Source organism: Chelon labrosus (assembly GCF_963514085.1).
Source record: "Chelon labrosus genome assembly, chromosome: 22".
NCBI classification, from domain to species: Eukaryota; Metazoa; Chordata; class Actinopteri; order Mugiliformes; family Mugilidae; genus Chelon; species Chelon labrosus.
The window spans coordinates 2,218,266-2,242,599 of NC_140355.1; positions in this window are offsets into that span (position 1 = coordinate 2,218,266).

A 24,334-nucleotide genomic window follows, 5' to 3' on the forward strand; every position below is an offset into this window, starting at 1 on the left:
TCCTCTGACTGGGGTTATTTACATCATAATCATTTGAACATGCATCTGGCTGAAGTATAAGTTATCTCAAGTATAATCCAGTTTAATTTCCCATGACAACAACTAAACAGAATATCAGAGTCACACTTGGGGAAAGATGTCTTTGAGCTGAGATGTTTGGGAAACATTTCATGACCATCCCACAACCTGCAAGACTGTAGGTCAGGGTGAACTTTCAGTGAACTTGTAAGGTGAAGGTCACTATGTCACTGTTTGATAGCCTTCTCAGATGAACACTAAAAATGCACACACACACACACTGACCTTGATTAAGTTTGTATTTTAGACAAAGAGGAAAACGGACTCAAGAAGCTGTCGATAACCCTGCTGTGTTGTTTTATTAAGCTTCAATGAATTGGTCAAATGTAAGAAAAACAACAACATAGTTTTCACTTTCTACTGAAGTATGTCCATACCTTTTAAATAATAAAAAAAAACAAAGTCATAAAGCAGCATTAGGTGGTCTGTGCAATAACACTATAACACACATTGTAAACATGCTAGCAGGTTAGCTTGCTAACACTTGAAAACACCTCCTCACAGCCTTACAACATCTCATTCATTATTTTAATGATGGAACGCACAGCCATTGTTGAGCAGGGAAATCGTATTAATGTGTTGCAGTAGCATGTTTACTCCCACATGTAGTGTAAGGCACTACAGTCAGAAATGTAAAATGTTAAATTCTATGGTCCTAGTCGGCTTGTTAACGTTTGGAGCCATCTGTAGTTTTGTTTAGAAGTGTGCAGTCTACCAGCTGGATGGTCATCATCCACACTTTGAAGCACGTTGAAGTATAACTACAATTTATATCTACCTGGTATATTTACAATCAGGGTTGCTATTGGCTCATTCTTCGCACTGTTCACCTCCATTAGAGATCCTGGTGAACTGGAGTGTGCTCCCAGCATGGCTATTTAGCTAAGTGTAGAGATGTGCATGTAGGTGTTTAGAGTTGCTCAAGTGACATGTGATGTCAACACAACACTTTTGCTGCTAAGCAATTACAAACAGCCGTGTGTTACCAGCAAGTGATAGCAGTTCTCAGGTAACTTTACAACACCAGTGAGGTAGGTAGCCAATCTGGACTGAAAGGAACAATGTGCTCGCAGCGTGAATCCAACTCTAGCTGATGTCAGCTTTTGATCGTACGGACACATTCGGTGCTATGCAAGTTTGATACCCCACCCTTCTAACCTCCCCACCTTTTTTAAACGTGTCATTTGACTTCATAACTCATGATCTTAGAGAGATCAGAATATCTCAGCTCTCCCCTTCTTCGTCTTCGTCTTCGTCTTCTTCTTCTTCTTCTTCTTCCTCTTCTTCTTCCTCTTCTTCTTCTTCTTCTTCCTCTCCATCCTTCGCTGCAGCCATTCTCCAGCTGAGAGCCCACTCGCTCTTCGGCATGCCGTCTTCTTCCTGCGTCAGTCCCATGTACTTCTGACTCCGGTGCTCAGTGGAGAAACACACCACCTCGTCCTCGTCGGGCTTCTTCCAGCGACAAATCCTCCACGACTCTTTCCAAGCGTACCATTCCTCCTCCTCCTCCTCCCCTACCCCGTCTTCCTCCTCCTCACCTTCATCCCCGCCTCTGTGAGCCACCGCCACCATGCACGACTGCTTCCAGGAGGCGAAGGAGGTGTTCAGTTTATGGAACTGGAGATGGAGTGGGACGTCAGGTTTCTGTTTAAGTCGTTTCAGTGACTTCTTCTCCTCCTTCTTCTCTTCTTCCGTGTTCTTCTCTCTTATCTCCATCACTTCCTGTTCATCTTCACCAAGCTCCTTCTCTTCTCCAGCTTCTTCATCCTCTTGCCCCTCCTCATCCTCCTCCTCTTCCTCTTCTTCTTCCTCCTCCTCCTCTTCTTCTTCCTCCTCCTCCTCTTCCTCGTCCTCCTCCTCCTCCTCCTTCTGACTGTCTTTTTTCTCCTCTTTTTTGTTTTTCTTTTGAATTTCATCAGCTTCCTTCTCATCCACTTCTTCATCCTCCTCTTCTTCACTGTCTTCTTCTTTGTCCTGGTCTTTGTTTACACCTTCTTCTTCCTCCTCTGTTTCTTCCTCCTCCTCTGTTTCTTCTTCCTCTGTTTCTTCCTCTTCCTCTGTTTCGTCCTTCTCCTCTTGAATGTGAACTTTTTTGTCCTCCTCTTTACTGTCTTCCTTTTGTTCTTCTTCCTCCTCATCTGCTTCTTCCTCCTCTTCTTCTTCACTGTCTCCTTCTTCCCCCGTTTCTTTATTCTCCTCTTCTACTTTGTTTTTTACTTTTTCGTCCCCTTTATCCTCTTCCTCCTCTTCATTCTCCTCCTCTTCTACATCACCAACACTGCTGTCCTCTTCATCACATTCATCTTCTGTTGTCTCTTTTTCTTTGTCCTTTTCTTCCTTCTCTTTATGTACTTCTTTCTCTTCAGGTTTTTTGTGTACCTTTTCCTTCTCAGTCTTCCGATTTACTTCTTCATGCTCATCCTCGTCTACATCTTCTTCTTCCTCATTTTCCTCCTTCTCCTCCTCCTCCTCCTCCTCCTCCTCCTCCTCCTCCTCCTCTTCTTCTTCCTCTTTGACAACATCTTCTTCTTTGTTCTGGGCATTCTTGTGTTTTTCTTCCTCTTTATTTACTTCATTTTCCCCCTCCTCCACCCCTTCCTCCTCCTCCTCCTCCTCCTCCTCCTCCTCCTCCTCTTCCTCCTCCTCTTCCTCCTCCTCCTCCTCCTCCTCCTCCTCCTCCTCCTCCTCTTTTTTGTCCTCCTCTTCATTTTTATCAATTAGAACACTCTGGTCCATTCGTTTTACACCTGCATTCTTGCTCTCATCTATTTCTTCATCTTTCTCCTTCTCGGATTCTTTGTTGCCGTCATCCTCCTCCTCCTCCTCCTCTTCTGCTTCAGCCCCCTTTTTATTTACATTGTTGTCTTTTTCCTCCTCTTCTTCTTCCTCCTCCTCCTCCTCCTCCTCCTCTTCCTCTTTATCCTCATCCTCATTCTCCTCCTCATCTACTTCATTTTCCTCCTTCTTCTTTCCTTCTTTGTTCTTCTCTTGCTCCAGCTCCACCTCCTCCTCATTCCCCTCATCTTCATCTGCATCATCGCTCTCTGCGTCTTTGTCCTCCTCACACACTCTATCCTCATCATGTTTCTTGTTTACTTTTTTCTTCTCCTCCACCTGTACTGTGTTTTTCTTCTTGTTGTCGACAACTTCATCATCTTCCTCGTCCTCCTCCCCCTCTTCCTCGTCCTCCTCTTCCTCTTCCTCGTCTACTCCTTCATCCTCCTCAGACCCATTCTCCTCTCCTTCTTCATCCTCAGACTTATTGATATGGTATTTGTCTTCCTTCTCTTTGAGCACTCCTCTGTTCCACTCCTCCCTTTCTACATCTTTGTCGTCTTCATTTTTGTCGACATTTTCCTCCTCCTCCTCCTCCTCCTCTTCCTCCTCCTCCTCCTCCTCCTCCTCCTCCTCTTCCTCCACTCCTTCGTCCTCCTCTTCATCATCTTTTTCATCCTCCTTATTGTCCACTCCTTCACCCTCCTCCTCCTCCTCCTCCTCCTCCTCCTCCTCCTCCTCCTCAGTGTCACGGATCTTTTCCTCTGTTTCCTTCTCTTCCTCTACCTCCACTTCCTCTTCCTGTGGCTTAACCCAACCTTTAGGAGCTCTCCAAGACTCTGTCCATTCTGTGCTGTCTACAGTCTCGTTGTCTAGCTCTGATGTGAGGAGGCAGTTTGTAGTTTCACGTCTCCTCTTCAGCATAGCACTGTGTTGATGATGGGACTTCAGCGAAGCCTTGCACCACCTGTGAATGTAATCATGGTTTTGGTTAAGACCAGTTATGACCAGTTTGACAATAAACAGAAAATATGAGCTTGAAAATGTACGCACAACTTTGGGAATAGTAAATACATGGAAAATAATGCACAGAACAAAATGGAAAACCACCTCAAATTTGAGTCTTTTGTAACTGTTGCATCTCTATCAGTCTGGATGTTAGTGTCTTCATCAGGGACAACTGATCAATAAGTCACTTGTAAAGACTATGAAATGCAGATAGACCTTGAATGTGTCCAAATTAGAAGGCAGTAAAGTTTTTAAAATTTATTTGAAGTGTCTATAAGGGACAAAACCCTGGGTTCAAAATTATTTTGAGATTGCACAAAGGACCACAAAGAAGCAAAAAACAGCAAACTCTGTCTACAAAAGTGGAACAGTGGAAAAAATACTCTAATTTCAGAGGAATCATGGATAAAATAATGTGAATTTCAATACAAAATAACCTGTTGAGTTTCTTGGAGAATGTTTGGTTGTAAAGGTTTTTTATTACCTCGCTTCAGACATGTCATCATTCAAGCTCCTCTGATTGTTGGAGATACTGTGGCTCTCAAGAAGCCGATCGCCATCACATATTTTGGGCATGTCCATTAATAGTTTCTTTCTGGCACAGCATCCACACAGAATGTGAAATCATATTAGGCACTAAAATTACTTTGAATTGAATAGAACTGTACACCGGATTTCTAAATTCAAAAAGCATTAATATAAACAAAAAAAAACCCTATTTGGTATAGTATGTAGCTGCTAGGAAAGAAGGGGCTTAACCCAGACCCACCTTCTCTGGATGATACAAAATTATACATGAAATTTTTATATTGGAAAGAATCACTTTGTCCATAAGTATATGCAAGTGTACGAATTCATTTCAAAAAGCTTGGAAAACATTGCTGTTTAATTTAACAACTGATATCTGGAGCTCAGATGAGTGTCCAGTGTTTTTTCTAAGTCAGAAATCAGTTTTAACTTGCATAAATCAATACCACGAGCAAAGAAGTTCCACGCTATGGAGTCCATCAATAAAGCCACAGGGGAGCAGTAAAATGTATGTTAAATGAGAATATAAAGAGACACTGCCAGAAATCTAGTACAAGCAATGCATCTATTTAGAGATTCCAGTTTAGAATTTGTCTTACATACCCTGAAACATATTGTGAATGAGGGACTGCAACCCCTGCACAGAGCAAGTGACACACTCTCTAGCTGCATATCACAATCTTCAAAATGTTGTTCAGCTGCTCAAGGTTATATTTTTGGAAGGAGTGTCAAAGGTGAAGTTGGTCAAGTTTTTTACCTGGCAGTGGTTTGTATTTTAATCTTCAAGCACAGTCCTGTTATTTTTCTTGGTGACTGAGACACAATTTGTATGGCCCTTAAACTTTAAACTTTATACTGAAGTCCATCTGTCTATTTCTGTTGCACACCAGGATACTGCCTTTTATAAAGTCTATAGAGCTGATTTATTGTGAATGGTGGGAACTCCTAATCCCATTTAAAAACAAAAAAAAAATGTGTTCTTCGATGGCTCATTGTTGTTTCTTTTACCTTTATGCTTTTCTTATTTTCTGTGGATGGCAGCATGTTTAATTCTAAACTACAGTTAATAACATTTCAGTTGTTAAAAACTCAATAAAAACTTTTTGAAGGTTAGTGTGAGGCACTGGACACACAAAACCAAACCCACCTGATCTGCTGCATGTATCCCCAGCAGGAGCTCCATGCTTTCTGGCGCTCTTCATTTTCCTCTGGAGGAGCAGCAGAGAGCTGCCAGGAGTTGCTCCATCCTGGCACGAACACATCATTTATCCTCATCATGGCCGTGGTGTCGCTGTAACAGGAGCTTGAAGCTAGGGTCTCCTCGTCTGCAACGTCTTCTGCTTCAAGCTCAACCTCGGACAGTTTCCATGAATCCTCCCAGTCTGAAAGCTCATCCTGTTTGATCGTCACAACACACATTTTTCATATCAAATTAAATAGCTGTGCTTGTGGCTCGTTGGCCATGCAGTATTGGGCCTCGAATGAAAAGGCAGAAAGCAACAACAAAACAGTAGTTGTAGTCATCCCCACCTGCTCCTCTAGTTCCTTTATTTTCTCCAACTTGTTGCTGAGGTTTTGTTCGTAATAGGGCCAGGGATTATCCCAGTGCTTTTTCTCCTGCCTGAAGGGAAAGTTCATGATCTTCCAGGTACCAGCCCAGACTGGAAGAGCATATTCATCTATCATACCCTTGGAAATCAGTTCTCTTTCAAACAGAATCTCCCACTGGAATAGTTTTACCTCTGAGCACTCCACCTGGGCTGGACTCTTCACCTGGAAACAAGAAATGAAATGAAATGAGAAATAGTCTGGTAAATCATTGGCGGTGCAATAGGTTTGACAACAATAAATCTTGGCTGATTTTAGTCATTGGTGAGTGCTTTGTGAAAAATAGAAAGATGCAAAACTGACACCTAGCTGGCTTTGACCAGAGAGCAATATTAGCTAGACAATAGTGTCATTTGGCTATTAGGAAAGTTTTTGAAGAATTTCTAGTGTTAGATCATGAGCTATGTCAGTCTGTTTAGCCGGAGGATTAGCTACCAACCAGATATCCTGATGGAAGGAGAAAGGACTGACCTGCTTTACATGGAGTTATCAAAACTTAGGTTCAGAAACAAGAGTTCTCAACCCATCCTCTATCCATCCCTCTCTTTTCTTCACTTTCTCTTCCTTTTTTCATTACAGGAACCAAGGGGACAAGAAGCCAAAGCTGTGGTGTGATTCACTCTCTAGGTCCATCATTCACTCAGCATTCCACCTCTCTCATTCCTCTCTCCTTCAACCACTCAAACTCCTCTTATTCCCTCATCTACTTCCCTCAGGTCCCGTCTACCAATAAACTGAGTTACTTCAATTAATGTGTTTGTTAGTGAATGTACTGCTAATATAATTTGACTGAACACTGGCTTCTACCATCAGTTGGTCATCTGTGTCGACAGATAGGTGAAGCACAAGTACCATACCCATCCTATCCGTCTTGCTGTAGACAGTAAAATAACTACTTTATAGCGTTTTTTCATGGGCTTTTGGTAGGCTGTGATCCAGATAGTCCATATGTTCACCATCAGATAAAATGAAGCACTATAGAGTTAATAAGAACATCAGAACTAACTTAACTGACTTTTTTTTATCATTTTACATCAGACTCTGTAAAACCATAAAACCAGCAGCTAATCATAATAACCAATAGGTTGAGCACGCACAAAGGACAAGTAGTCAAATTATTAGCAGAGTATAAGTAAAGACTATAAACACAGAAAAATGAATTGTCATGCACCAAAACTGATATAGACTTGTGAGGTGACTGACAGCCCCAATATAGCTGCCCCAAAAGAATCTCCATCAGGAGACCATCATAATGCTCCTGTGGTTGAGTGGGAGCAAATACCTGCAGAACAGTTCCAACATTTTGTGGATAGTCTGAAACCAGAAGGGTGGAGGCTGTTCAACTATCACTTCACATTCCATTGTGAAAGCCAACATACACATGTCCTAAAAACTGAAATGAAAACCATCAGTTTGTGTTAGTGTCATACCTGTTTCCAGGACTGACTCCATTTCCCAGCATGTAATGCCCACTGAGGTTCTGACCGCACTGCTTTATACTTCCTGTTGTCATTCAGCTCTATGGTGGTGAACCCTGGTATTCTGTTTGTATACTCTTTGGCCTTCAGATAAAGGTACTGTGGAGGCTTCAGACTCTTCCAGGACTCCTTCCAGCACAGTCCGAATACATCCACCTCCACTTTGCGTTTTTGCCTGCGGGGTTTGGGCGAAGTTGACCTCCTGGAAGGAGGTGGAGGAGGAAGAGGCTCGGGTTTAACTTTAGGAGGAGGGGGGCCAATTTTGAATTTGATTTTGGGCTTGTTTTTTTCCTCCTCATTTGCGCCACCGGTGACCCTTCTGAACTCAGACATTTCCTCTTTCGTCTTGTCTCCATTGGAAACAAGCGACCAGTGATAGTTCCACTTTGAGAAAAGTCTGCAGGTTTAGACAAAAACAAACAAAGCAACATCAATCAAACTATAGTTCGAATTCCATAAAAATAAAATGAAGAGACTGATTTACATGCAGCTGGACTCTCCACTGCTGCTGACATAGAGTTAAACTAAACATAAGCATGAGTACCTAAATCCGAAAAAAAAGAATCAAAGAAATGCCATAACATCTACTGAATACCATGATTCTTTACCATGTATTCAGAAGAAATATAGCAATTAATGTACAGATAGCCTTTTGTCAAGATTTTACCATTGGACTGGAAGAAGTGAAAGTGTTGCTTCTCTTTAGATACTTTGGTTTATCAGTGCAGAAAAAACTCAGAAAGAACCTAATCGAAGTTTGAATTTAGAGCTTGTTCAACCAAACAGACAAAATTTTCCACAGAAACAGTTGTGGTAAGGTGAAAATGTGGTTCAAACCAAATTCTACCAATTGCTAGAATGCTAATCACATAACAGAATCTCCCTCAACATAAAAAAATGAGGTGACTGCAGCCACAATTTAACAATGGTTTAGCAAGATCTGTCCTGTCTGTATGCTTGTTAATCTTTTTTTCTTTATGGTTGTGAAATAACAACAGACATCTTTCATCCTTACACTTTGATGGAGCTTTTCTCCTTCCACGCTGCCTCCTGTTTGTTCTGGTCCGCGATGCTCTGGGCCCTCTTCTCCCACTGGTCTCTCAAGGGCCCGTTGCTAAATGACCTCTTCTCATCCTTCTTTGACAACATCCTGCTACCCATGAGATACAAACCAAGAAACAATAAACAGAAAGAACATGTCACATTTCTAGTTAACTTAGCATCTAACTAATGTAAAGAGGAAGCAATTGAAATCATAAGCCTGCCCTGACAGGTGCATCTGGTGTATGTTTCATTAATTTATGTTATTGGAATAAATATACAAATGAGTAATTTGAAATATATTACAAATAGTAATCAGCATAGGAAACAAGAAAAATAAATATATGACTATAATGACTATCAGCTTATAGTGATATGGTCTGTTTACTTTCAGTGGCTAATGCTGATGCCAGAAAGCCTGTATCTGCATCTCATATGCAAATACAACGATTTTTGTTTTACTAAATAATCTATACAATTCTTTTATTTTGTGATATTTCCCCTGCTTTTATTTTGTTTATAAGTTATTTCTTATTTAATTTTATGTTCTTTAAAATATTCTATCACTTTCTGGCAATGTCTTATTGTTAGCTTGACACTTAACGCTTACAAACTATTTGATACAGTTAAATGCAGTAGAAGAATTGGTGCTAAACACATACCCATGTTCACAAGCTACACTGCTTTCAAAATAGGAAAATTAACAAAAGTTGCTGAATTCCCTGTCTTTAGCACAATGTCACTATTTCCCACAGCAGAGAATGAACATGGGCCTTCTGAGGGTGTCCTGTGGTGTCTCTCAACAGAATGTTGTTAGTGGGGGCCTATGGGTTGAGGGGAGGGCCTCTGTGGATCATCCCACAGATACTTGATCAGTTTGGGATCTAGTGAATTTGAAGGCCAGGTCAACACCTTGTGCTGTTCTTAAACTGTTTTTGTGTGTGTGTCTGTGTCAGGCTGCATCCTGCTGGGGATGGCTGCTGCCATCAAGGAGTGTCATTGCTATGGGGTTGGGGTGCCTGGTCTGGTCTAGGTGGATGCTACATGTCTAAGTAACAGCCACATGAATGAATGCCAGGTCCAAAAGTTTCCCAGCAGAACATTGTATTGTCACAAGATGGTCAATTCACTTCACCTGTCAGTGGTTTTAATGATGTATATGATTTGATGAAATGATTTTCTGATTATCCATCTCAATGAATGAGTTTCTACAGTCATACATGCCTACAATACAGGTATGTAAAGAACTATTAGTCCAGTTTCAGTCTAGTTCTTAGTTCAGCAAATTGTTGAGGACTGACTTGTCTCACTGTGACACGAGACAACCAGCGTCACGCTATAATTAAACCCAGCTCAGCAATGTGCTTCAAGCAAACAACAACAAGAAACTCCACTGCACTGAGTCAGTATGGATTTAAAGGTCTGTAATTGCTTCACATCTGATCTTCAGCACAACAAAATGCTTCCCACTCTCAATCACACAATGTTCTTGAGTGTCAAGTCTCTGTCAGCTGTTTTTTGTATTCATTTTGGAGAAATGATTTATAGTTAATTCACTGGAATGTTCATTAATATTCTCATGGCCCTTTAGCTGACTGCTGTAATCTAGACAGACAGGCATTACACAGGCTTCATAAAGGTCACAGGCATTAATCCCTGTCTGCCTGGCTCTGGGACTTAGCAGTGTCTGTGTTCATAAATGAAGCTGACTTAACCAAATAATTATTCCTCAAAATAGAAAATGAGCTCAGGACTTTTCACTGCCTCCCTAAACAGGATGGTATTAGGGATGTCCCCAATGGAAACCACCGCGAATCAAATGACGTTTAACGTCAACATCTAAAGTGACAATGGATACAGGCCTGGAAATAGTAAAATTAGCAAATGTAGTATTAGGATGCACAGAGATAAACCTCCGTCTCCTCCTCTAACTCCAGCGGAAATTGGTTAACACGTTTTTATAAAAGCAGAGGTATTAATGTGTGTCAGTCCCAGAGATTCAATGTATGGTTGGCATAGCACAAAGGCTACTATCACAGAAATATTAAAAATATTATAATTTCAGCATGAAATCATTTCAAATCACATCTGCTTTTATTTTATTTAATTCTACTTTTTTGTATAAGTAATGCTATCATTGTCACATCATATGTTTGTGTTTTATAAATAATTCTCCTAGGTGCTTCTAACCTCATTCTGTATATTGAGGCACTTGCAGAAAAACAAGATTTGCGTCATTTGTCTGTTTTAATGTTATTAATGCACCATCTTATTTCCACTGGTGTATCTGTCTGACTTCAGCTTCATACTAGTAAAGTGGAGCAGAAAAATGTCTACCACAAGTGGCGTGCATAGTTAGGGAAGGTTTAAAATTACGAGGATGACTGCATAAACGTACACTCCATTTAGGCTTTATTTGTAACACTGAAAATGTCTACAAAAGCTATCATGTAATCGAGCATATGAGTCTTCACTAAATGCGCATTCTTGATTGGAAACTCGTTTGTTAGGAATTGCATTGTCCACCTTTTTACAGTTTGCCTTTTTATAGTTCAAATGGCTAGGACAAAAGCATCGGAAAAGTAGCACAATCCAACACACACCAGCCGTGCATTTTCATGTTATGCACGTTAAGTAAATGTCTTTTATCCTGTATAATCAGACAGGTCCTGGAGAAAGAGGAATTAGGGAACAGAAATAGGTGCTGGTGTTATAATGAACAGTACATGTCAGTGGTGTTTACAGCCCTGAAAGTGGTCATAATTATTATACTCTTATGATGTCTGACTCAAATGAGACGATATCAAAAAAGAGCTTTTAGAAAAATAAGATTAAAATTGCTGAAGAACCCGCTGTAGCCTCCAGTGGCTAGCCCATAGAAAGAAATATTCTCATTCAAAAATCCCCCGCAGCTCATAGAATACTTTTGACGTCATGTCAACAGTTGTGAAACCATTGACAGCTCATCTGACCTGAAACATGTCAGTTTATTTCCTTGACATCAACCCACTTTGCAGTGTGTGGACCAAGCGAGCAGTTTTCTTTCAGGTGAGCATCTTAGTCAGGTATCAAGTTCTCCTGAATACATATGTTTCTCTTTTTATCAGTGTCTCCCTCTACTGTTCACATGACCCTGAACTAGCACATTTTCAGGCTAGCCCTAGCTTAGCATTCATCTGCAACACCAGCACTGTTTTCAAATATTGTCTTCAAACAAAAAAAGAGTAGTGTAAATTTAACAACCATAAAAACGTATATATATTCAGGCTCAATAAATTCAAATAAATCCTTAAACTGATCCTGACTTACCTGATGTCAGTCTGTATCTTTGTTTACATTCCTTGTTGTAGCTAGCAGTATCAAGGTGAGTTACAGTGTGCGTCCACTGTTTGTCTACCTCTGTGTCTGTGCCCGTCTGTCTCTTCTTTACACCAGCTACACCTGTCTGTGTCTCTGTATATGTCTCTCCCTCTGTTTCTATCGGACCGTAGTCTTTCTGCTTTAAACTTTACCAGGTTTACCCTCAGTCCGTCCTGTATTTTTGCCCTAGGGTGAGCCGTCGTCCCTCCTTTGCTATTTTTGCATCATACGTTAACAGATCCAGAGCTGCAGCTCTAAATTTAGTGTCGTGGTGAGGCAACGCCAAACACAAGGAGAGCAGCCGGGCAGCGTGGAAATGTGGAGGAGCAATATGACCTCAATGAAAGCACCTGTGCAAAATTAATCTTTATTTAACAGGTTCAAAAGCAGATACAAAGAAGACAGCTGCAAGCACATGTGAGCAAATCAGATCCCAATCAGTGTGATTCACTGTGAAACTTTCTGCAAGATGAAATACATACACTGCTTTGTGGGGGAGCTAAGTCGTGGCTCCACCTCCAGGCACGATTCTCACTGCCTGGCAATCGGCCAGTCATTATGGAGCCTGTGAAACACGTCTCAGTATAGAATTGCAGGCAAGGTTCTTGCACGAAAAGTTAGGTCTGTTATTGCACTGTCAATATTAGGTCACTGACTGTCAGAGTACTTAAAAGCTTGGATGCATATAAACAAGCACAGAAGAATAGCTTAGTGTGGTAGCTGGAATGCTTCAGTCTGCAAAGCTAGTGTGAATTACAGAAACGATGAGCTGAAGTGTATCAGCCATAGATGTATTCAGGAGCACTGGAGATGGGATTACAAGATGGTGTCTCATTCATTTTCTCAGCTGAAAACTTTTCCAGCTCCCTCCATTAGGTGCCCTGGGTTCTCATGTATGACCCACAACCATAGTGGCTGATGTTGCTACACACTCAGGTTATCATGATTCAGTATAAGACTGATGTTTTTTTGTTGTTGTTGGATGCAGGCAATTAAAAAGCAAGGTGTATTCAGTAGATGTCTCAGTCTGTGACACCCTGTACTTTATACACAAAACGTAACTCAAACACAAATAAGATGAAATAAAATAACCGTCCGGCTCTTGTTGACTCCTGGTAAATTTTGGAGTTTTAGTGTCAACTACCTCCACTGCCTGTACCTGTACTCAGGGCTTTGATGTGCACCCTGTCCCCCCTCCTGACTTTCATGCTGATGTCCAGATTTAGTAGTTTAGTTAGTCTGGATAAACCGTGTGGTGTTTACAACCCTGTCTCTTCTCATTTTCATCTTGTTTCTTCACTATTTATGAGTGATGAGCTACGACTGTGGTCTGCCCTAATAATGCTTGTAAACAACTATTTATATTTCAAGACCAACTGAGACCATGGATACCATGGCTTACAGAGTGACTCAGCCGAATGAACTGCTCTGACATGTTAAGACTGGTGATGCAGGATGACAACACCAAAACAGTCCAGTGATTCAGTTTGTCAGTCTGTCCATGTGACCTCATGTTTCCCACACACCTTCTACAGTTTATTGTGACTTAACTCAACTCACATACGCACCGGAGAGCTGGTACTGCTGCCGCTCACGGCCTTTTTTTCTGTGAGGTCACACAGCAGCAGGAGACCGCTTCACCTGTAACAGGATCCCCAAGTCACCCTGCTGCTGATGCAGAATGACCCGAGCTGGAGACCAGGAGTGCCTCAGTGCGGCTTCACTACTATTTTTACAACAACCTCTGATTGAGTTTGCGGCAATCTACTCCAGATTATTAATAGTTTAAATTATAAATACTAAATATATCCACACACCTCAACATGCTCATCTGCTGTTGCTATGGACAAGAAGCCACCTGAGGGGTAACCACAGCCAGATCATCCTTAAGGGGTTCATTTTCTGTAGCATTTTCTGCAAAAGTGATTCTAAATGAATGATCTGTGCACATATTGAACAGTCAGGTGTTAATGATACTCTTGGGTATGGGATCCACTTTTAAATATGATAGAACTGACGCAGATCTACCTGGGATCAAAATGGCTCCTTAATTTTGTGGGTTGGAATCGGTTGGAATGCAGACATTACTAGTTACACCAAAACTTCTCTTAACATATCCATCACTGCTATAGACACGGTACATACTGCATATTAAAGGAAGTCAACTCAGCAGTTAACTGTTGTTTTTTCCCCTAGTCTAACTTTTGTTAGTTTAATTTTGGTATGAAGAGTGAAAATGTATATTGTACATTTACTGACTTCCAAATCCAGACTTTTTACATTTTATATATTCTCTGTATAAGCCCTGCGATAGACTGGCGACCTGTCCAGGGTGTACCCCTGCCTCTCGCCCGATGACAGCTGGGATAGTCTCCAGCAGACCCCGCGACCCTTGACAGTAAGCGGGTACAGAAGATGAATGAATGAATGAATGAGTATTCTCTGTATATTTTCTACTGTCCTTATTCCTTACTTTGGACTATCAATATGTTTATTGCACGAAACACTAAGACAAGTTCCCTGTATGTGCGAGCACACATAAATACAAAATATGATTGTGATTCTTACCTACATAAAGGGTGGGTACTTTAAGTCAAGACAAAGAGTAGTAGATCTTTGTTTTATCTGATTCATAACAGGAGAGAAGAACATTGTGAACTGAATACAGAGTTATACTCTTGATAAGAATATTTTATTTACTAATGTGTGTAAAGTCTTTTAAACACTAGGCTACCATTGCACACTATGAGTAATTTTAGTACTTTTTTAGTTCTGATCATTTAGAAGAACCGTAAAGTTGTACATCACTTGCAATAATACATGTAACATTTTGAGTTACCTGTGTTTTTGTAGTTTTATCCAAAATGACACACCACTCCATGCTTAGATTTTCAGTCCTTTACTCAAATACCTGCATTACATCCACTTTCACCAACACAACAATATACTTCCATGTTCACTATCCACCTTCCACATTCTGTTTACATTACCATCCTTACATCATTAAAATTTAAAGCCCAACTTATGGTTTCCCTCTTCGCAGTCTTGTCTTGTGTTTTTTCTTTTCCATACATCATGTACAGTAGTCTTTATCATTACAGTACTGTGTGCTAACATTTGCCCTTTTTTCTGCCCTTACACAACATAATCGGTTTTGATGACCAGAGCAATGTCCTGTAATAAATAGATTCAACCCTATGTCCAACACTGTTGTTTTTGAAAACTATTATGTGAAAAAGGGCTTTCCTAAACAGATGAACACTTTTTATTTTTTTGCCATTATCTACATGCACCCAGTTTTAATGCTTAGGAGTATGTGATGTTTGATGTATCTGATTTGACTGGGCTAACAGTTGACTGAGCATTGCCTTCTATTTGGCTTTTGTGGCATTCAGAAGCTAGTACACTGGAATGAGGAACTTCCATGACTCAGTCCAACCTGACAGTGACTTGAAGGGCATCTGATTTTTCAGTCTATCAGGAGAGACCAAGAACCTCCAAGATTCTACCCACTCTTCAAAGAACTTTGTTTCGGTTTTGTCCTCGAGATTAGGCTTCTTCCCTGAACCAAGGCCTCTCTTGGGACGTGGTTGGGTTTTACCCAAGAGGTGGCTTCCGGCCCACTTTTTCACTGATTGTTTCTCCTTATCAGTTTTAGAGAACAAATGTCTCTTTGTTTTGATCTTTTTAGACATAATCACCCTGGGGTCAGAAGGATTCTTCTGTGCACTGGCAGACTGTAGGAATTTATGCGAGTTTTCCCAAAGCTTAGGGGTGTTCCTAAGGCTGGTTCTGATCTCATTCTGTATTTTCTTTTCTCTTAACCACAGGGCTGAATAGTGACATGGGTTGGGTAAGGACTCCACCAAGAGATGCTCCATGTCGGGCATGGGGTTGGTGAGTCTGAATGAACTCCCCCACTTAGATCCATGCTCATTTACACTGGTAAGTTTCTGCTGAGTAATGTTGCAAATGCTTTGCCCACTTATTCCTGGAGATCCATAATGACTCGACTGACAGTTGAGAACGGACCCAGTGCTCCATGAAGTGCTCCACTCATTCTCTGGGTATCTTTCCCTAAACATTTCCTTGTCAAAAGACCAGTTTATCCCAACTTTGATTCTCTGCAAAGAACCTTTCTCTTTCAGGGGGTAGATCTCCATTAATTCATTCACCCAGTTCTCTCTACACACTTGTCCAGTCCAGTGTGGTGTGTGGTTGATAGACCACTTCCAGGCTTCCCTCCACTGAGTTAGGGAGGGTTTGTCATGATGAAACTCAGTTTCTGAGACCATCCAAGAGGCCTGCCAGTCCATAGTCAACCTGGCCTGTCTCCCCCGTGCCCGTGAATTTTCACCATCTGACCTTTCTTGGCTCATCAGTGCCTTTCCTTGTTCAGGTTCTGAATGATGATGCTGTCTTGAGAACATCCACGATTCTCCCCAACTCCGTTCCCTGGTTGATCCATTTTTAGGTAGTTCCACAGGCGTAAACAGGCTCTGCGGTCTTACCTGATTTACGGAAATGTGGGGCATGGACAACAAATTCTGCTGCCACAGGTTGGGATCTTGATGCAAGGGCTTGCAGGTAAATTTCCAAGAGTCTTTCCACTCTGAGGCAGTGGGCTCCATGTCTCCTAAAGGCTTCAGAGGGCTGGCCTTCATCCTTCTTCTCTCCAGCCTCATTCTGTGTTTTATTATCTTCCAGGAGTCCAGCCATTCTGAGGAAGGAAACTTTTTTTCCAGTTGTTTAGGAAGAATTAGCTTGGACAGATTAAATTCATCCTTACGCTGATATATTATGTCATGTTTCAGTTGCTCATAGCATGCGTCTGCTTTCTCTGAGTGGTGCACCTTAGGGTTCTGCTCCAACCACTGAGCCTCCAAAACAGTCCCCTCCTTTGTTGGCAAAGCCTTGAGGATTTCTTCACATGGTTTTGAATTGTTTTTGGTCACCTGCCATGACTTGTTCCACTCTGAAAAAGCATTAAATTCACTGGAGAGGTTCAAGTATTGATCTATGTACTTATGCTCACAAGACACATGTAGAATTTTGTTGCTGGTATTGTTGTGATCTTGCCAAGGAGACGGATCTGAATTATTGTGGTTGTTAGAGACCACCATGGCTGCTCTCCATGAACTAGCCCACTCTGCATTGACAGATACGTGAAGTAGAGACGACTTGGATTTGTTGCCACCATTGTGGTTGACAATCCTCCAACAGTCTTCCCACTTGGAGCTCAACTCTCTATCCTTATCATTTGAAATATTAATATTAGCAAGCTGATTTGCAGGCTTTGTGGATCTCCATGATTGACTCCACTCTGATGAGCACAAGGCTTCATTAGGGTGCAGAGAGGAGAATCCATATTTGGGAGCGTTCTCTCCTTTTCCTGAAGATGTATCCACCTTATTGTGCTGGTCAGATTTCTTCCAGGACAACTGCCACTCCTCAGTGGGAAGACTTAAGTCAAGCTCATGGGGTTCCACCTTCCTGAAATCGTTTTTTCTCCAGAGATGAAGGCTATGAGGATTTATCAAGTTAGGCCCATTTGGACTGCCTGCTTCAGAGCAAGGCTGCGGACTAGCAAACATCCAGCACTGGCCCCAGTCTGTGGAGCCCTCTACTGGTGAAGGCAGAGACTTGTTATACTTCCATGACTTACCCCACACCATGGCAGAAGGTTGAGTTTTGGTAATCAACGTGAGTAACTGTAGCCTGTTGAAAGTCTTGTCCTGCCCCTTTTTGTTCTTGTACGTGTTGGCTGGAGTGGAAAGGCCTTTGCTCTGGTTTCCTGGTCTGCTTTGGGGATCTAAACCTGCACCACGAGGAAGGGTACGAGGAATCTGGGACTGTTTTCTCTTACAAGCATTGTCGTCTGTCTGAGTCTCAACTGGTTTTGTTTTTCTCTCCACCCTTTTGTATCTTCCCTGTCCGGTGTTCATACGATTCGCCCAGTCCTGGTTAATGCTATAGAAACAAACATATGAGAAAAAAAATACAGAATTTAACTTAAGTACAGAATGTAAAAACTTTATTTCTGGCCTAATTTTTAGGTTGAACAAGAACAGAATATGGCACATTAGGGATGATGTTCTGGTCTCACATGTAACTGGACAAATAAATACAATCATGAAAAAAATGTTGATTTTAAATACTTTATCAAGAATCCTGGCACGAATGCAGGCACCATGAACCCAATTTTAAGTCAATTGCAAGGTGGCATAGAAACCTCAACACAAGAAAAGACATGCAAAGTATGTAAAACTAAGTAAAGCTAAGTTTCATCAGTTCATCAGTTTCAGTTTCATTTTCTTCAAAAACTCACAACACCAGCAAATACAACAAAACAATTTTACACAGAAATGCAATGCAAGTAGCTCCAATGACATCAGAAATATTTCCATGCGACCTCAAAAAGTGATGAACCTGGCTTGGGTGCTCTTGTTGAACAAAGATTTATGACTTTTTGTTGAGTTGCTACACATCAGTGGTGCTGGAAATTAGTTTGTAACGTCCTGATTGTGCTATTCCTTAAATATCTTTTGCTTGGCACTTCAAATAATCTAATGAAATAAGTGACTGATTTGCAGATGGACTGCATTAATATCATTAAAAATATATATTCCACCTCTTTTAACACTTTTTGTGGTCCCCTGGAAACAATTCTGTTGTTGCTCGGACTACTTACTTTGTGTTTGTGTATTTGCTGTTGATGATGATGTTTTCTTACTTTGCTCTCTGTACAATTGTCCAATTACCTTTGGGCCCTTGAAAAAGAGGCGCTATATTTCTAAAGGGTACACATTAACTCCAGTGTGGATATGAATTAAAGCAAAGAGTATGCATTTTACGGACATATTGTGCATATATGTATACTGTATATGTACACCCACTTGTCATTTCATTTGGTACACTGGTGAAAACAAATGCATTCTAATATAGCAGTCCTGCACACAGGTTAAATAACGGAAATACTCTTGTGTTTAATTCAGTCCAGTTTAACAGCATGACAAACTACATCATACAGTTGAATTACCACCTTTCTGACACTGTTCCATTAAAAACATCTACTACAATAATGATGCAGATGACTCTGCTCTCTTAACAAGTGACTGCATTTCCTTGAATTTTCAGCTTAGAACCTAAAATACACATTTGCTCATCTTATACTGTCTGATAGAGCTCCCAGGTCATCAAGAATTCATGTCTGTCTTGGTGGTCAAGAGTTGTATGGGTAACTTGAAAACATGAAAATAGGCAAAGTTCTTGATTAGATTGAAAAAGATATTTTTGTGTTTTCTGTTTTCTGTTTGGTGTTCAGTGTTGATTGTAAAACCACTATTTGAGTCACTTTGCTCAGGTATTTCTGTTGCCTCTCACTAAATATGTTCAGCTACCACAGCTGTCCAAAAGGGCTTGATACGTAATGCATTCCAGGACTTGTACTTTCTGTCTGAGGTCTGGTGTCACGTTTAACTGCTGACCTTTTAGTGTACGAATGGATCAAATTTCCTTCTCATGACTCACTCCTTTCCACCTCTTTGGTTGTAAAAATTCCTTTTTTTCTGCACACAAGTTATTGCCAACTGAAATACATTATTTCAATATTTTCATATAAGTCATGCTCTGTCCAGTTAATGGTTACTTCATCCTTGGATACCAGAATTTCAAGGACATCCAGGTCTCCCTAGTTACATTTCACAAGAATTATGAGATGAGCAACCGTTGGATCTATTGTGTGAAGAACAACGTTGATGGAGAACTGAGGATCACCACCAACACTTGCCTCAACACTTGCCTGAAACAGTCTGAGTTGCTGTTGAATGGGGCCAAACTGACAGTAATTTGTTGATTTGCAGCCTCCTTCTCCCTGTTACCACAGGACGTCTGGTGAAGGTGTTAATTGACTGCTGTCGAGAGGATTTGGACCGTTCCTCTGCTAGGATTAGCAGATGCCTTTTCAGATGAGTATGTAATGCAGTTGTACTTTGTTATACTACTCTGGGTAATAGTAAAAATGGACTCAGTGAAACATTGCATATCCAGAAAGGTAGGTCAATATACAAAAAAAAAAAAAAGAAAAAAAAAGACTGTACGGAGCAATACTTGCAATGTAAAAAAAAAAAATCTGCAGGATATGCTGTGATTTCACAACTTGGTTTGGATTGGTCAAAAGCTCAATACTAAAAAAATCAGGAATTCTATTTAGGAAGTGATTAACTGAGTTGTTATTCTTTTCCACAATAGACCCTTATGAGAGGCAGCATTATTGGTCATGGTTTCAGCAGGCACTACCCCAGCGTTTCATGGCTTCTGAAACCTAATTTTACATAATGTCTTTAAATATTTCAAATTTGGCTGGGTGGTTAATAATGCATGTGCGGGGGGAGGGCACTATTAACCTGTGTAGGTCAGTAGACCATGAGATGATGCAAACTCTCTGTGAGAGATAGAATACTCAGCCATCAGAGGCTTGATGGGCATTGTGTGCAGGCTAATTTGATATACCATTTGATAGATTTGATCAAAGCCATAGTTAAGTCAGTTATTGCCAACCTCAAGATCAGCTTAAAGCCCTCTCTAACTCACTCATCAGCTCTCAGGTTGCATTTAGCATGCTACACTCCATCCTGCCAACCTCAAGCCTGTCCCTGAGTTGGTTAGCAGGGACTCTTGCTAAGAGCCAATCTCCCACCTCCAGCTCCAAGCCTCTGGCTCATCATCCTTTTTGATGCTCACTTCCTAGGCCCAAAAGCTGCCAAGCATTGTGCCTTGAGGCATGGAGTTCCTGCTGTTCCCAGCAACATGGAACTTTCACTGCCAGCACCCCACCCCTGTCCACTCTACCATGGGGCCCCTTATGTCCATCAGATTTTTCTCCGGAGGTCTTTATTTCCTGAGTTCTTCAGCCACCAGGCCATTAGTTCTTGATCTCCAGTTACTCTACTCGCTAACTGTCCAGGTCAGTGGTCAATATCCTGTCTGTTCCTGGCTCAGAAACATTCTTATCCTCGGTCAGCAAACATCTAATGTCAGCTGATGCCTCACCTGTTTCTATGTTTTTTCCTGGGTCATCCAATATCTTGGCCGTGTCTAAGTATGCATCCAAGTTGGCCAACACAAGGACTCTCAATGCCTTTCATGACCTTAAACCTTGACCTTGCTCCAGAGTCAGCTAATGCCACTCCTGGGCCAGACGTCCTGTCGGATCCAGAGTCAGCCATCACTGCTGAGCCCAAAGAGCATCAGCCTGCCCTATCTGCTGGTACCTGGAAGGTGTGTAGCTGCTCTGGTTTTTAGCCAGGCTGTTCTCCTGAGCTCTTAACATCTTCTGTTCTTCATCCCCCAGGCCATCAGTCTAAGATCTCCAGTTACTCTACTCCCCAACTGTCAGGTTTCCAATTGGATCACAACTGCCCTAGTATATTTAGCTTTGCAAATATTAGTTACTTTCAGGGCAAGAAATAGTGGGAATGATAACATACATTGCACTAATCTACATTTGTACAAATACAGGTTAGTTCTGATCAGCTAGTGATTATCTTTGCATGAAAGTGTGACAGGTTAATATAGAGATATCTTGGTTCAGAATTGTGTTCTAACTCAGGAAAAAAAATTCTCTATTTCAAAAGATATTTAATTCTAGATTGGAAAAGATCATATCCCATATATTAAAAGTACAATGACAGAACATTCTAAACCAGAACTCGTAAAAGTCAAGACAGACAGATATAGCTTCAGTCCTTACCGTGGCAGAGAACTCTTCTGTACTCGTAGCACCTCCAGCTGGCTCTTCTGCCCGTACTCTCGCACTCTGATCTCCCATACGTTCTTCATGATGGAGGCATCACAGCCGACAACCTCTGGGTTCTTCTCACTAGACATCTTCAAACTGCTTCAAACTGCCTGGATACAGAGGAAAAAAAATAAGAATTATTGCATCTATATGCACAGCATGTATGTACATATTGTCTTCTTTTTGGATGCCAGTAGTATCTGTGATATCCTGAACCCTGTAGCAGTGGCGATGATGTACCTTGCAGTGGTGATAATCTGTGACCTGTGTAGAGACGCTGCTGACAGTTCTGCTCCTATATGTCGCTGTGTGAGTAATTAACCTGCTGTTAGACATTTGAGGGTGGTGCCATCTAAAAATATAACACCCTCCAACACACACTCACATAGGAAGATCTGCTGCCTTGTCTACAACCACATGCCGGCAACGTTACACAACCTACAATTCTGACTGAATTTTTATTAGGCATCCTTCATAATTATTTAATCAAGTGTAATAGCCATTTACCTTTTGCTATTGCATATTGTACAGGAATATGCAAACTCAACTGAACACCATAAAAAAACAAGATAAATGTACAAATGAAGGCACCAAAGATAATAATGAAAATTATGAAACCACAAACTTTGATAACAAATTTCAATTGGAAATCTATCTATCATAATGTGGAAAAAAAATAACAGTCATTAAGAACCAGGTTTATTCTTATTCACAATGACTGAGGTGTACTGGTCTAGCAGGTAAGAGTTTAATTTGCTGCGCGTGTGTGAAGCTCTTCTCAAAGCTCTCTAGAAAAATAAAAGAGAGGGTAGCATGGTGGACATTTTGTGCAAATGAGAGAAAAAATACCCAAAAAATAAATGTGATGAGCCCCTCATGGTCCTACTTAGGTGGGAAGTGTTTACATGGAGGAATGTTCTCTTTAAACTCTTCTTATATACTACCAGTCATAAAACTCAACTGCAAAAATAGAACAATACATTTCTCCAGGTCATGTTTCTTGTGATAAACTTAAAGTTAGAATTCACTAGCGACTGGGAATATTTAAAGCAAATTCTATGCAAACATGATGAGTGTTTTTTGAGAATCCTACTCTGTGTTTTATGGACGAACTGATAGACATCTTCGCTGACTGAGCAGGTCTACAATATTGCCACAAGACAGTCATCAAGATCAGAGACTTTTGGCTGCCTGCAGTGATCTGCTGCTGGCCTCTAACCCTGAATTTGATCACAGCTGTCATGTGTTATTTGCGGTTTAAGTTTTATGGATCATACAGTACCCGGCTCACGCCTCTTGCTACGAATGTACAGTCGGCTGTGGAGGACAGCTTGCAGAGAATGTCATCCCTCCTGAAGCATGTTGGCAACCACCAGTGACGGCCTAATTTCAGTGCGGCCGTAGACGTTTGGTTTAAGTGTCATTTTAATTCTACCACAAGTCTTGTTTTACAGTATTACAGTTTAACATCAATAAAAAAGGCCGGTTACAGCTCAGTCTATCAATAAACACAGCTATCGTCTGTATCATAAAATGCAGCTATCAAAGTTCTTAACAACGTTATAAACCACAAATATGTGAATTGAGAAGTTTGTGTATATTGTTTTGTTTTTTATTTAAAAAAAAATAATCTTCCTATTCTCTCAATAGTGTTGTATTTTAGCAGCACTAAAACTAACATGAGGAGGTTTTCACCAAATGATTGATTAAATAACACAAATATATGCCATAAATAGATATTTTACATTTTATTGTTGACATGTAAAAGCTGAGTTACGTAATAAAAGGTTAACATAATAGATTTGTTAAAGTTTTGTATTTTTGTGAATGAGTTAGTGTCAATGAAGAGTTGGCCTTCTTTTTTCACTGACAGCAGGTTTCAAATTAACCACCAGGGGGTGACGGAGAGTCTATTGCTGAATGGCACGTCATCAGTCTGTCCAAGAAGAGAATATTTGAGTTTAGGACAATCCAGATATAATAAAACCATCAATAAAACACTGTATTTAATACATAACATCACTCGGGATTACGCGAATACTAACAGATAGAGTAATCGGTGGAGGGTGTCGTTTTTCAAAGCCAAAATGACTTTAAAGAGCAAGGAACCTTAAACTACAAAAGCTTGGACCGGAAGTATGTGTCTCCTCTGTTGATTGGAACATAACTGGTCAAGAGAATATAGTGTCCAAGAAGTAAAATGAGTTATGAAAATATATTTTTAAAATTTGGCTAATTGATGACATTTTTAATTGGACATAGGCTACTGTATTAGCGTCACTAACTCCAACCTTGTAGGTGGCGGTAACGCACCAAAACGCTGGTTGTTGTCCGCCATGGACAAGGGGGGGGAAAAGTGACGAAGAAGAAGCCAGTTCTCCAGAGTTGGCAGCAGCAGAGGTGTGCGATCGATACCGCTAGATTTGGTATAGTATCCGATACCAAGTAAATACACGGCCAGTATCGCCGATACTGACACCGATATCGTAGCCTGCTCTGCTCTGTGACAGCAGCAGCATTTAGACAAACAGAGTCAGGTCGCCTCTTAATGAAACGAGAGAAACTGAAACTTAAGTATCGATCTCATTACATTGGTATCGATCAATCTCGATACCAACGTTGTTATCGATATTATCGATATTTGCATCGATCCGCCCAC